This window comes from Mauremys reevesii, linkage group 1 (genome assembly GCF_016161935.1).
Source record: "Mauremys reevesii isolate NIE-2019 linkage group 1, ASM1616193v1, whole genome shotgun sequence".
Taxonomy (NCBI): Eukaryota; Metazoa; Chordata; order Testudines; family Geoemydidae; genus Mauremys; species Mauremys reevesii.
In genome coordinates, this window is record NC_052623.1 from 14,515,868 (window position 1) to 14,528,157 (window position 12,290).

Consider the following 12,290-nt stretch of genomic DNA (forward strand, 5'->3'; position numbering starts at 1 on the left):
TGCTGGGAACCCTGCTGGCAGGGCCGGCTTTAGACTGATTCATCCAATTCCCCCGAATCAGGACCCGCGCCTAAGAGGGCCCCATGGCAGCGCCTTTTTAATTTTTACTCACCTGGCGGTGCTCCGGGGGTCTTCAGCGGCACTTCAGCGGCAGGTCCTTCACTCATTCCGAGTCCTCGGCGGTATTTAAGCAGTGGGTCCTTGAGTGTCTTGAAGACCCGGAGCGAGTGAAGGACCCGCCGCCGAAGACCCAGAGAGAGTCAAGGACCCGTCGCCGAAGTGCCGCTGAAGACCCGGAGCGCCGCCGGGCGAGTACGAATCGGGCCCTGCACTTGCTGAAGCCGGCCCTGCCTGCTGGTGTGCTTTCCCCACACAGTATCCAGTGGCGTTTAATTGCCTGCAGCTCTCAGCACACCGGTGCGTCTCTCCGCCAAGCGGCATCCTCTTTGCTTCTCAGACAATGGCTCTGCTGGCGTCTCCGGCAGGCGTATACCAGCTGGGGCTCAGTTTTGCTCGGCGGAGGACAAAGCCCCAGGCTTGCTTGTTTATCTCGCCCTGCGCAGGGCATCACACGTGTTGCTTGAGCAGTGCTCTGGGAGAGATTGCTCTCTTTGTTCCTGTTCCACCGGGCTCGGCTGGAGATAAGCACGGCCCAAGAGGCGCTTTGGCGAGGCCTCCAGATAAACAGCAGCGTTTCGAGTTAATTCCCGGCAGGTGGAAGATGCCACGTCAACAGCCTTGAAGGATGAAGTCGTCTGTATCTACAGAGCAGGCAAAGCCTACAACCCACTTCGCCCAGTGCCAGCCCCTGCCCTATCTCACTGGCCCCACTCCTGGGGTCCGTTCCAGATGCTGGGGAACATCCAACACCCCTACTTCCAGGCTCTAGTTCATTAACCCAACTCAGTTCAATAAACAAAGTCTGATGTCCTGCAGCCTCTTCTGCTGTTTGATCAGGGGCCTCTGAATTTCCCCTGAAGGGCTCCTGTTTGCCCTTGCCCCTCACTGCAGGTCATGCCACGCAGTTTCCCTCTGGCTGGGTCACATACCTCCTGGGGGTCTGGCTCCCAAATAAGCAGTACTGTGACTTCAGCAGAGCTATGGGGACTTACTCTAGTGGAAAATTTGGCCCTATATTGTTGCTTTATTTATTATTTTACCAGCGTAAGCAACCCCCTCTTGGGCTGACAGCAGGATTCGAACCCAGGACCTTTAGTTCTCCAAGTGCCGTGAGTGCCTGAGTTACAAGAGCAGCTTCCACAGGGGGCAGCAGAACCCTCTTCTACTCAGAAACCTCTTTTGTTCTGTACGCTCCTCGCGTGTGTGCGCAGCAGTACCCTCCACGCTGTACATATCGACATGTCGCTGTGTGATCCTGAGACCCCTGTCAGTCACAGCTCCTTACGCCCATTCAGACTCCCTTAGACCTACCGGCACTCACTGCACCCACAGGCAAGGAAGGCTTCGCTGCTGCAGCCTGCTCACCAAGAGCTGGAAAAAGATGTACGTTAATGCAGCAGCACCTTAGAGGAGTTACTGTTCAGTGATGCACAGCACCTTTCTCACCACCAGGGGGCCCACATGCACTGCCCGCTAGACATGCCAAACCCGCAGAAAAAATGCAGACATTGGGCTTGTTTTTGGCTTAATTGGCTTGTGAGTTGCTTGTTGGCTAGTTTTTGGCTTGTGGCTTGTTGCTTCTGTTTTTTTGATCAGCTCCCGGCAAGGGGGGACAAGGGAGGGAGAGAGTGGGGGTGCACAGCGGGCCCAGACTGCACTCCGGGGGGATCTGGTCACATCGAGTGTTGCGGTTCTTAGGGGTTGGTTTGTTTTGGCCTTGTTTTGAAATGGGATTAGCCTGAGTTTTGGCTTATTGTGAAAGTTGGGTGCTTATTTACCGCGTGAAAGTTGGCAACTGTGCTCAGGGCCATCCTAGCTATTTTGGTGCCCTACAGAGCCCCAGGCCTCTGCAGGAGGGAGTTGGGGGAGTGTGTGGGGGGGCTGGCCCCAGGCCTCTGTGCGGGATGGGAGGGAGGGGGGCTGGTCACTTCCTGTGGGAAGTGGAGTGACCCGGCCCCAGCCTGCTCTGCTCCCCTGGCTCCCAGGCTTTGGGGGCAGGGGGGAACCGGTGAACGCAGGCCAGACCACTTCTGGAGTCCTCAGGGGAGTGGGGACGGGGCTGGGGCAGAGCAGGGGTGGGGCAGGGGTGGGGCGCCCTGGTGCCCTGCACGGCTGCGTACTTTGCATATGGGTAGGGACAGCCCTGACTGTGCTGCCCACAGGACTTTCCATCCTGAAGGCAAAGTGGGGACATAGGCCAGGCATCAGGTTCCAGCAGAGGGGAGTGACTGTGCAACAGCACAGTCTAGTTGTGAGGGCACAGGGCTGGGAGTCTGGAGAGCCAGGGTCTAGTCCTGGTTCGGACCTACTGTGCTCTCCGTGACTTCCCCTTTCTGTGCCTCAATTTCCCCTTGCACCATCTGGTCTATTTAGCTACTCCCTCCCCTGAAGAGGTGACGTTACCTTACCATGTATAGGCCCAGTGCTTAGCACCGGGGGCCCTGATCTCACCTGAGATTTGGGGGAGGGATAGCTCAGTGGTTTGCACGTTGGCCTGCTGAACCCAGGGTTGTGAGTTCAATCCTTGAGGGGACCATTTAGGGGTCGGGGGATTGGCTCTGCTTTGAGCAGGGGGTTGGACTAGATGATCTCCTGAGGTCCCTTCCAACCCTGAGATTCTATGAGTTCCTATTGCAGTGAGGTGGTGGCCATCAAATATGGTGCTTGGATTGGCACAGAGCAAGGGTATAGTACCTCTATCAGCCCTGACAAAAGGCAGTTTGATTCCCCCCCACTGCCTTCCCAGAGAAATCACACGCTTAAAGCGGGTGCAATCAGTGTGAAATGCGATTGGAATGGTGTTGCTGGAATTGGAGTGACCCTGGGCTTAGCTGGAACTGACTTTACCGCTGCAGGGAGCATGCGCTCACCCCACACGCCAGCTGTACGCCTTGGAAACAGGGATGCTGCAAGGCTCAAAGACAGACTTAACCGAGCGATTTAGTGGGCGCTTTGCTACAGAATGTCTCATACGCGGACGCTGCTGCAGACAGGAACAAATGTTTTAGGGGGGCTGCATGGGGAGAATTAGATGCATTTCAGGGCCTAGATACCTCGGGATTGGCTGCAGATGGAGCCAGCTTTTAGCCTTTTTATGAACCTCTGAGCTGCTGAGTCAGAACGTCGGTATTTTCTCAGCTAAGGCAGGAATGGGAGTGCCTAGAAAGGCAGCATGGGCTTGTGGCTAGGGTGTTGTACTGGGAGATCTCCGTTCTGCCCCTGATCCCACTCTGGGACCTTGGCCAAGTGCCTCAGTTTCCCCAGCTGTACAATGGGACTGCTGATACTTGCCCACTGCTGCGGTGGCTTTGAGAGTGAAGAGCTGAGGATATGAGGTGGGTCTGTAAGCTGCTCCTGTTGGCTTTGGATCATCTGTACGCTCGGAGGGCCATGCTATGGGATGTCGCCCTGGCTGTGGGGACGTGTGTGTGATGTCATTAAGCGACCTGTGACCCCAGTGTCAGCAGTGCTAGGTCAGCAGGCGAGTTCTTCTGTCAGCCTAGCTACCACTTGGGGCAGTGGAGTAACTACAGAGACTTCCTCCCCTCACTGGGAGGAGTGTCCACATTGTAACTGGGCCTCCTTAAGTATAGACGTAGCCCCAGGCGGTCTGCAGGGCTCGGTCACTAGTTGTTGTCTCCTACTGAGAATACCAGATGTGTCCAAATCAGAGCTAATTCTGCTGCTTCTCCTCCCATCACGTGTCAATGCCGAACGGCTCACGGTCCCCTTCCCGCACGAGACCTGGGCCTGAGCCAGCTTGTGGCTCAGGAGCTAGGCTGGAGTCAGTTCCTGGCTCTGACTTGAGTAAGTCACTCAATCTTTCTGGGGCCATTTCCCATCTGTGAAATGAGGATACTGACGGATCCTTCCTCTGCCGGGTCTGTAAGGCAGAGACCATCTCTTGCTGGGTATGTACAGTGCTCTCGATCAAGGTGCTACTATCATGCACATAACAGTAACACTGAATCTCAGCTGTCCATCTCCTGGGAAATGTAAACCCCATCCACTCATCTACCCCACATCCTGCCACGCAGAGCTCCGGGTGGGAGAGAATGAGGCCGTGTAGCTGCAGCACCCCCAGTGGACATCAGCTGGATCAGCAGTGCTCAAAGACGCAGTGGAGACCACTTGCCGTTAGCGCCGAGCCGCGCTACGTCTGCCCTTACCGAAAAGCCCGGTAGCATTTAGCAGGGTTGGATGGAGACCTACGACCTGAACAGGGAAGGAGATCCTTTGCACAGGTGGCTGTTGAACCAGGGATACAATGCCCACTGAAGTCAGTGGAAAGACTCCTAGGAACTTCCTTAAATCGGGGCCATAATTCTCTCTGCGAATAATGTCGCTTGACCCACAGAACCGGCAGTGGGGCAGCTCTGGGGCACTGCTGTCTCTCGGCCTTGCCCACCAGCGTGGAGTTTGTTCTGTAGTCTGCCAGCTGGGCACCAGACACGGCTCTCAGCTTGGCCACTCCAGCCGAGAGCGGAGCATGGCACTCTGTGTGCTGTCTGCATGGCTGAGGCCTAGCTGGGTCCCTCCGAGCAAACACGTGAGTGAAGCTGGACTCTGCTGGGAACTGGCCCTCAGCCTCTGCAGATCTCCCGGCTGCTGCTGCCAGTGCAGAGCAATGGATCCCAAGGCAGCCGGTGGAGATGCTCCATCCCGCCAGGGCCAGGCAGCTGGCTACCCGCTGCCAACAGCAAAATGCAGCCGGGGATAAAGTGTAGCTCAGAGACTAGCGGAAGGCCGCTTGAGGGCACAGCTTTAATTGGAGCCACGCTGGCAGCGAACATCAGCCCTCCCCTCTTCTCTCATGCAGAGCCGTGTGCTAAGGAAGAGCCTGAATCCAGTTCCGAGTGCAGGCCAGTGATCTCTTTATGCAAAGCGAGCTGGTGGCAGCACCTGTAATTAAAGCAATTCCCCAGTTAACACAGTTCTGCCAGGAGGCCATTAGAATTGAAACCAGCTCTGTTTTCTTCCTCCCTTCCCCTGTCTCCAGATGAACAGCTTGTCTCTCTCCCTGCTGCCTGCTTCCACTTATCCAGAGAGCAGAGCAGAGCAGAGCAGGCTGGTCCTGCGAGCCGCAGGAAGCCTGATCTGAATTTCAACAGCCCATGAAGTGAGGGGGCGTGACTCATCGTGGCAGTGTCTGCAGCGCAGCGGGAACGGTGTGCATCAGTTCCCCGGGGCATGCACGGTGCACCCTCTCTGCTCCTTTCCCACCGGGGGGAGATGATGTGGGGAGCGCAGATGGCTCTGGGAACAGGAGGGCGAGCCGAGCCTTTTGGAGTCAGGTCAGCAGCCAGCCTGTCCAGGTAAACTAGGACATGACCCAAACTCTCACCCACCTGAGACCCGTGCTGAGGTCTGTGACAGGCCCCGGGGGCACGTTCCAGGCTCTTCTGACAATGATTCCACACTGACCCTGCCCAGGAACGTCCAGGCGCTGCCAGATGAAGCCTGTTCTCAGTTTTACGGTAGCTGACAGAGGCCCCTGCCACAATCAGGGCCCCATGTGCTAGGCTCTGTACATGCACAGGGTGGGAGACCCTGCCCGGAGGAGCTTACAGTCCATATAGACAAGACAGACAACAACATGAAGGTGAACAGAAGGGAAATGACTTGGCCAGAATCACGCGGCCGGGCAGAGACTGGGAGCTGGGAATAGAGCTCGGCTCTCCTGAATCCTGTCCAGTGTCCTAACCCCCGGCCCACACTACGTCAGCCCAAGCAGGGCTCGAGAGCCGTCCTAACATGGGCTTGTCGGCCCCTGCATGGCGAAGCAGGGGGCACATGGATGCTGCTGCTCATTAACCTGAGCAGACTTGCTTCACCGTCTCCCTTGCCCTCCCCAGCATTGTGTTACAGGGTGAAACTGAGGCACGGCAGATGCCAGAGACTCCTGGAAGGCCACTAGGCTCTTTGTTATTGCTGGGGAAGGTGCCCAGATGCTGTGGTGCTGGGTGACAGAACCAAACCCTTGGTGGGAGTTGAACGCAGCACCGCCAGAACTTGCACACCACTGATGCTGCCCGTTCGCTGTGTCTGGGTCATTTCTTTGCATTTGCTGGAGTCCCTAACGGAATCAGAGCTCCCTTGCTCAAGGTGCTGAGCAGACACGTAGCAAGAGCCTGCCCCCGCCTGAAACAGGCAAAACGACAAGGGCTGCAAGAAAGGGACCGTTATCCTCATTTTACTAACGGGAAACTGAGGCACCAAAAGACAACGGCGCAGACCCTCAGTGGTATTTAGGTGCCTCCCGCCCAGTGGGAGTTGCAGTGTCTGCAGGGGGGAGTTTGAATCCCAGCAGTACCTACTCGTGGTTTGACTGCCGCCTTCCCGGTTTGTCTGACATGGAGACAGTCAGCTCTGTGGGGCCAGGACGTGTGTGAGCAGCACCTAGCACAGCGGGGCCGGGACTCCCGCCTGGGTTCTCAGGTGCTTCCGCAATCTTAAGCTCGCAATCCACTGGGCTGTAGTCATCCAGCCCTTGCCAGGCACACCGGCCTGTGCCATGGCTCAGCTCATCAGCCCTGCCTGTTACTCCGCATGGCAGTAGGACGCCCTTCCTGCTTCCTGTCCCCGCAGAGCGGAGAGCCGGTGGATTGTGCGCTGGGAGCGTGTGAAGGTGACCTCCTTCTGTACAGCAGAGCTGGGCACAGGCCTTCTGGCACCTCCCGTCGCGGTCACACGGCTCGTTTTATGGGCCGCTAACGATCGCATGTGTTTCTACAACCCTCTGTTCCAAGTGCGGCTGACACGTGGGCCCGCGCGCGGCCAGGGCTCTGAAGGGAAATGGAACCAGCCAGGAGACCATATGTGCCCAGGCCAGGCTGCTTCCCTGGCGTCTTTTCAATCTCATTGTCCTCACCGCTGATACCCTTCTAGGGCTGTTTGGATTAACCTCCTGCCGCATGAACCATCCACACAGCCTCTCCCCCACAGAGCCTGGGCTGGCCCCTGGACTGACCTGCTGTCAGGCTCACTGCCCAGTATCCCTGGGGCAGTGTGAGCCTAGGGCTGGGGGGCTAAGCGGGCGCTGTCCTGGGCGGGGGTCTCTGTTGGGAAGACTTGAGCTTGGAGGGGAGGGAGTTGACTGTAGGTGCGGGGTGGCTTTAGTGCGGGATGAAATTCCAGGCACCGGGGCAGGCGTGGGGGTGAGAGCAGGAGAAGGGACGGGGTAGCAGGGACGGAGGAGGGGGCAGAGGCCTGGAGGGCATGGTGTTGGGGCTGGATGGGTGTCACGGAGTCCCCGGGCGATGCTCTGGAACTGCTCCCCACAAAGCCAGTCAGGACTTTGGGGAGCCTCCTCTCCCTTGGAGCAGACTTTTTCAGGGCAAGAAGCTCACACGGCTTCACCTCCTGGGTCTCTCCTTGGAGCATTCAGCATCCTCTGCCCCTCCGTGCGCTTCCCACAGCGAGTCCGCCCCAGCGGGGTCCTGGGGAAGCCACAGGGTCCTGCCCCCCCACTTCGCAGTCAGACGTGACTCTCAGCCAGCCAGTAACACAGAGGTTTATTCGATGACAGGAACATGGTCTAAACCAGAGCTTGTAGGTACCGTGAACCGGACCCCTCGGCCGGGTCCATTCTGGGGCCCAGCGAGGCAGATGCCCACATCTGCCCTCACTCGTCTTCCCCAGCCAACTCCAGACTGACACCCCCTCCAGCCCCTCCTTCTCTGCTCAGTTCCTTTCCCGGCCAGGAGATCACCTGAGCCCTTTGTCTCCAACACCTTCAGTTGGCACCTTTGCAGAGGAGGGGCCCAGGCCATCACTTGCTAGGAGACAGAGTGCCAGGCATTTAGGTGCACTGGCCCCTTCCTCTGCAGCAATCACACACCCTTATTCCACCACCTAGATATTAAGAACTGCAGAGGGGACACTGAGGCACCAACACAGTATTCAGAGAAAACTTTAAGAACATTCCCTGTTCATCGCAATGGGGAAGGCTGGAGGAGGGGGCGGAGGCCTGGAGGGGGCGGCGTTGGGGCTGGCTGGGGAAGGCCGGAGGAGGGGGCGGAGGCCTGGAGGGGGCGGCGTTGGGGCTGGCTGGGGAAGGCCGGAGGAGGGGGCGGAGGCCTGGAGGGGGCGGCGTTGGGGCTGGCTGGGAAGGGCGGAGGAGGCGGAGGCCTGGAGGCGGCGTTGGGGCTGGCTGGGAAGGGCGGAGGAGGGGGCGGAGGCCTGGAGGGGGCGGCGTTGGGGCTGGCTGGGGAAGGGCGGAGGAGGGGGCGGAGGCCTGGAGGGGGCGGAGTTGGGGCTGGCTGGGGAAGGACGGAGGAGGGGGCGGAAGCCTGGTGGGGGCGGGGTTGGGGCTGGCTGGGGAAGGCCGGAGGAGGGGGCGGAGGCCTGGAGGCGGCGTTGGGGCTGGCTGGGAAGGCCAGAGGAGGCGGAGGCCTGGAGGCGGCGTTGGGGCTGGCTGGGGAAAGGCGGAGGAGGGGCGGAGGCCTGGAGGCGGTGTTGGGGCTGGCTGGGGAAGGGCGGAGGAGGGGGCGGAGGCCTGGAGGGGGCGGCGTTGGGGCTGGCTGGGGAAGGCCGTAGGAGGGGGCAGGGGCCTGGAGGGGGCGGTGTTGGGGCTGGCTGGGGGAGGGCGGCGGAGGGGGCAGGGGCCTGGAGGGGGCGGTGTTGGGGCTGGCTGGGGAAGGCCGGAGGAGGGGGCAGGGGCCTGGAGGGGGCGGTGTTGGGGCTGGCTGGGGAAGGCCGGAGGAGGGGGTGGAGGCCTGGAGGGGGCGGCGTTGGGGCTGGATGAGGCAGGGAAGGAATCTGGAGAGAGGAGCGATGTGAGAGGAGGGGGCCAGCGCCGCTTGTTGGAATAGACCAGGGGAGAAGCAGGGAGGCATGCAGGAGTCGAGGCCGCCGGGTCGGAGGAGGAGGAGAGCCAGGACTAGCTGTGTAGACACACTGGCGACTGGTGCTGCATTGAGAGCTCTGGAGAGCTGTGGCTTCTGTGCGTTCCTCACCCTCACCAGGCTGTTGTGCTGCTGCACCTTCGCCCTGAGCTGGAGTGACGACTTCTGGGTGGGGACAGGAGCTCTGTGTCTATGGCCCCTTCCAGCCAGGGAAGGGCAAAGGCTCCATGACCTATTCCCAGCCACACCTAGTAGCACCAGGGAAGGAGACTGGTTAAGGGAGCAGCTGCAGGTCCGGAGTCTCAGTTATAGTCATTGCTCTGTCACTGTCTCCCTTTGGGCCCTGGGGCCAGTCACGTCACCACTCTGTGCCTCAGTTTCCCCATTGGGACAATGAGGGTAGTAATGCTGCTCACCCCCCTGTGCAAAGTGCTCTGAGCGCTACACCCTGCCAGCCAGAGATGGCCGCTGCCCTTTCCCATTCAGGTTTGGATGCCTCTGTATTAGTCGCTACTATCCTCACTGCCATTCATGGAGGTGCTTAGCATGTGTGCACAGCAAGTCGCAGACAAGTACCTGCGACAAGCCCCTGCCCAGACAAGCTGCCTGTCCCTGCTGTGCTTTCATGGGTGGAGTCCCCCAGGCAGGGCCGGTGCTACCATTTAGGCGAACTAGGCGGTTGCCGGGGGCGCCAAGATTTGGGGGCGCCAAAAAGCGGTGCCTCCAAAAAAATTTTTAAAGCTGTTTCAGCGGCCGCTGCTCTGGGAGGGAGAGGGAATCTGAGCCGCTGCGGGCAGCCCAGATGTTCCCCTGGGTCAGCGCACCGCCGGCAGCCCGGGGGTTCCACCGTGCAGTCGCTGCTTCGCTTCTCCCGCCCTCCAGGCTTGCGGCGCCAATCAGCTGTTTGGCGCTGCAAGCCTGGGAGGAGAATTAGAGTAGGGGCAGCCTGCTCGGGGAGGACGCGGAGCAGAGGTGAGCTGGGGTGGGGAGGTGCCGCACGGCTCCCCGGGCCAGCGGGTGGGGAGCTGCCGTGAGGGTGCCTCAGGGCGGGGGGGTTGCCACAGGGCTTCTCACCTCTGCTCCGCGTCCTCCTGAACACGCTGCCCCCGCTCTAATTCTTCCGTCTCCCAGGGGTGGGAGCTGCTGCGGGGAGGGCTCAGGGCGGGGGGGGGAGCTGCCGTGGGGGGGGTGCCTCAGGGCGAGGGGGCAGGGAGCTGCTGCAGGGCTGGGGGGTCGCAAGGTGGAAGTTTTGCCTAGGGCGTGAAACTTCCTTGCACCGGCCCTGCCCCCAGGGTCTCTTCCAGGGGTGGCGGGTTCAGCTGCAATGCTGCATATGCTGCTGCCGACCAGCTGGAGCACGTTACAGTGCAGTCATTTTTTATTAATTATAATGAGCGTTTAACTGCCCCCCAGAGAGGAGCAGACGCGGCCCAGCAGCTGAGTCGAAGGACGGGAGCCAGAAGAGCGGCACAGCGGCATCAGCCTGGCGCCTGAGACCAAGTCCCCTGCCCAGAGCTGAAACAGCCATGCCGACACCTTCCCTTCCTGCAGGGGACAGCACCACGGCCTTGCTCCTTCCCATCCCCCGCTCCTAGGGGCTAGTGCAGCTTCATGGTTTAAGCCCAGCACTGGGTGTCTTAGTCCATCCCTTGTGGTGCACAGCAGGTAACTGCTTGGCTGGCGCGGAGCTGTGCCATCTGGTGAGAGAGCGGCTCCCCCGGGGGATCTCGGAGCGCTTTGGCATGGGCACATCTGGGGAGCTGGCACCCGGGAAATGTTTACAGCAAGCAGCCGGGTGGCCAGTCGGTCCTGAGCCACAGCCAGCTTCGTTAGCGGGGAGATCGGCAGCTGGGCGCTTGCTGCTGATCGGCTGCCCGGAGTCTGGGTGCCGTGCAGGGAAGGAAAACCTAGGTAATGAGAAGCAGGGGGCTCGTCAAGCTTGCCCGGGGTAGGGTTGCCAATTTTCTAATTGCAGAAAACCGAATGCCCCTCCCCGCTTGCCCCGAGGCCCCACCCCTTCCTGAGGCCCCGCCCCCCGCTCACTCCATCCCCCTCCCTCCGTTAGGACCACACATTATCACAGCTGCAATGGGTCCATTAAAGGCCCTCTCCTGAAGCCCAAGTACAAATCCATAGAGCACAGCCACAGAGCTGCACCTGTCCCGAGACCTATATCAATAAATCTGTAGAAACTGACACCCACACCTACATGCAGATACACACGTGTATTCATGTGTGCACGTCTGCCATGCACTAACGCATATACTGCCACATCATTTAATATTACAATAGTTTAGTGCCTAGAGACCCAACTAAGATCAGGGCGCGAGGTGCTGGGCATACACATAAAAAGAGAGAGTCTGCAACAAAGAGTTTATAATGTCGCTAGACAAAGGAGGGGAGAAATGTGTGATACATCGGCTCTTCTGCAATTACTAGTCAACAACATTCACTTTTTAAGAAATAATACATTGCTTTTAGAGTTCCTGCCGCTTGTGTGGGACAGAAGTGCCCCAGGATAGTTCAGGACAGGGTGACGGGGGAGTTTTAGCTGGGCAGAATGCAATTACCAGGGATGGAATTTTGTGGGAACAGGTGGGTTACCCCTGCCCTACCCCGGGGGCATTTTAATGATGTGCCAAGGGCTCTGTGAAGTCCTTTCAGCACATCGCTATCGCTATTGATGTCACGTGATGTGGACAGCGCCCAGATACTAGGGTGACGGGCATCACTATGAAACCCTACGATAGACCGGGCCAGGGTGATTTGGCATCGTTTTCCATTGCGGCTAGAAGTGGAAGCACAGGTCCGAAGGCACCAAACCAAAGCACAAAGGAGATTTCCATATCGATCCCTCTGCACCGTAAGCATCAGGCCATCCCTGCAGGACTCAGGGATCAGGGCGTGCACTGACAGGATCCCAGCCCTTCCTAGAGAAACGCTCCTCTCCCATCTCTCAGAGCTGCAGCACTTTAACCCTACCTTGGCTGCTTCCTCCCCCTGGGGTCCCTGTGACAGATGAACTGTTGGGGGCAAGAGATACAGCACACAGCCAATGTGATCAGGGCGCGGCTAGGTGCCTGGCTTACTAGTTGTTTGCTGTGTCCTAGTCCTTCCCATGTAGACGGACAATGGGTGAAAGATGCCATAGCCTGCGACACAAACACTGGTGACTCATATTTCTTTCTTCAGCGCTGTGTGGGGAATTAGGCTTTCAGAACTTCTCATTTAAGCACACGATTGTCCTCCAGGCAGGACTTAGGGGCCAAATCGTGATAAGATCGGACACCGACAAATCAAGTGTAAACCACTGGATTTATTAGG

The 12,290-nt window shown here is 58.9% G+C and overlaps 1 protein-coding gene across 1 annotated transcript in view; it reads left to right on the forward strand.

Moving 5' to 3' along the window:
• Positions 1 to 12,290, forward strand: part of LOC120398292 (beta-arrestin-1) — a 181,652-nt gene that overhangs the window by 113,974 nt on the left and 55,388 nt on the right. The window lies entirely within an intron of this gene.